Genomic DNA, 2,500 nt, shown 5'->3' with positions numbered 1-2,500 from the left:
ATGTCTCTGTGTGTGTGTGTGTGTGTGTGTTAATGTTCTGTGTGTGTGTGTGTGTGTTAATGTTATCTGTGTCTGTGTGTGTGTGTGTGTGTGTGTGTGTGTGTGTGTGTGTGTGTTAATGTTATCTCTGTGTGTGTGTGTGTGTGTGTGTGTGTGTGTGTGTGTGTGTGTGTGTGTGTGTGTGTGTGTGTGTGTGTGTGTGTGTGTGTGTGTGTGTGTGTGTGTTAATGTTACAAACCCCAACTCCATAGAAGTTGGGACACAAGGTAAATTGTGAATAATAACAAAATACTGCCATTTTCAAAACGTCTGATTCTTATATTAGATCATACCTGCAAACTTGTCACCTTTCGGCGAAATTCGCCGTTTTGATCTCAAAATAGTTCACTTATGTGAATCGTGTAGATCCGAAGAGGGTTTTTTTTGGGGGGTGGGGGTGGGGGTTAGGCAGTAGTAGACAGACTACAGACAGATAGACTGCATACGAAATTCGCCGTTTTGATCTCAAAATAGGTCACTTACGTGAATCTTTTTTTTGGGGGGTGGGTTAGGCAGTAGTAGACAGACTAGAGACAGATAGACTGCATGTGGTCAATCTGCTAGTTCTACTGACATTATGGTTGAGCGACATTCTTTTGATCTTTTGTTGGTCTGCCTCCGCCTGTCGTTCCCATTGGCCGGCAATTTGTGTCGGGGGAAACATTGACCAATCAGAGCGCTAATTCAGACGGCTAGTTCTACTAGCGGCAAAACTTTCCGAGACACCAGCCGCACCAGTCGCAGTGAACAGCTGATGAAACGGTGGTTGCGAAACACACGTATCTCCCCCGTCATTATCTTCTACCTTCGGTACTGTCGCTTTCCTTTTACAAATGGCCGCTGTCCAAGTCACCGTTTTAGGGCTGCCCTAAACGATTATTTTTCTCCCGATTAATCTATCAACTATTTTTTTCGAATAGTCGATTAGTGAAATTATTAATTTTCCAAGTACTCTAGCACTTTAATCTTCAAGAAAATTGGAGAAAAAAGAAAGAAAATTAGGTCCCTGAGCTCACAATGAGCTTTAAATCATGATAGTAGCTTATTTACTCCGAGATACAACGTCCAATTCATACGTGCTGGGCAATTTTAGGTTTCAATGAAGTAATAAAGCATTGTAAAGTAAGTAAAAAAGCATTGAATTAAATGAAACGATTAGTCGACTATGAAAATTCTTGTCGCCTATTTTTTATAGTCGATTAGTCACGATTAGTCGATTAATCGTCCCAGCCCTACACCGTTTCAAAGGTAAATGGGATTTGAGCAGGGTTTGGGAATTGTGAATTGTTTCATTAGCTGAGCCCGTGAAAATAAATAGCCCAACAGCAGGTGTGAGGTCCTAACGTGGATGTTTCGCTTTATTTGAATTGTATCTTGAATATCTTGATGCTTGTTTTGATATTTGACCAAAACGGTATTGAATGCTTCTGAGTGAGAAAATGTGTTAGAATGGCGTTAGGCAGGGCCTGACAGCGCTATAAATTGGCAGATTAGCAGGGAACTAAATTCGGTTCCCTTGTGTCAGATCATTTAACCGTGAATAGCGAGAGGCCCACTCTACACACTCGATGAAACCTTCATAAACGTCAGAGGAATGCATAGCAATGGCTATTTGTCATGCCCCCGCCCCTCAATAGCTATTCTATTTTGCAACGTGTGCAATCATGATTTTAATGTTACCCACCAAGGACATAATAGTATTCATCTAAATAGCCTAATAACCTCTAGATGACACCCTGACCTAGACGACATCTGTCTTTATCTTTTTCTACAATCTCCTGCTAGTGTAGGCCTGGTTATTAAAATATTGTCTTTTTCCCTGTTCTTTTTTGTGTGTGGGTTTTAATGTTGTGTGTGTGTGTGTGTGTGTGTGTGTGTGTGTGTGTGTGTGTGTGTGTGTGTGTGTGTGTGTGTGTGTGTGTGTGTGTGTGTGTGTGTGTGTGTAGAGGTGTGCGAGGTGATTGAGTAGGGTAGTATATTAATGTTGTGTGTGTGTGTGTGTGTGTGTATGTGTGTGTATTAATGTTGATCTGTGTGTCTGTTATAATGTTATCTGTGTGTGTGTCCGTCTGTCTTAATGTTATGTGTATGTGTGTGTCTGTGTGTGTGTGTGTGTGTGTGTGTGTGTGTGTGTGTGCGTGTGTGTGTGTGCGTGTGTGTGTAGAGGTGTGTGAGGTGGTTGAGCAGGGTAGTATATTAATGTTATGTGTGTGTGTGTGTGTGTGTGTGTGTGTGTGTGTGTGTGTGTGTGTGTGTGTGTGTGTGTGTGTGTGTGTGCGTGTGTGTGTAGAGGTGTGTGTGTGCGTGTGTGTGTAGAGGTGTGTGAGGTGGTTGAGCAGGGTAGTATATTAATGTGTGTGTGTGTGTGTGTGTGTGTGTGTGTGTGTGTGTGTGTGTGTGTGTGTGTGTGTGTGTGTGTGTGTTTGTGTGTTTGTGTGTGTGTAGAGGTCGGTAAGGTGGT

General features: G+C 42.4%; 1 protein-coding gene across 1 annotated transcript in view; it reads left to right on the top strand.

The window, feature by feature from the left end:
* Positions 1-2,500, top strand: part of znf526 (zinc finger protein 526) — a 57,896-nt gene that overhangs the window by 14,720 nt on the left and 40,676 nt on the right. The window lies entirely within an intron of this gene.

The sequence above is a fragment of the Engraulis encrasicolus genome, chromosome 5 (assembly GCF_034702125.1).
Source record: "Engraulis encrasicolus isolate BLACKSEA-1 chromosome 5, IST_EnEncr_1.0, whole genome shotgun sequence".
NCBI classification, from domain to species: Eukaryota; Metazoa; Chordata; class Actinopteri; order Clupeiformes; family Engraulidae; genus Engraulis; species Engraulis encrasicolus.
Note: the sequence above shows the minus strand (reverse complement) of the source record. Positions and strands in the feature narration are given on the sequence as shown.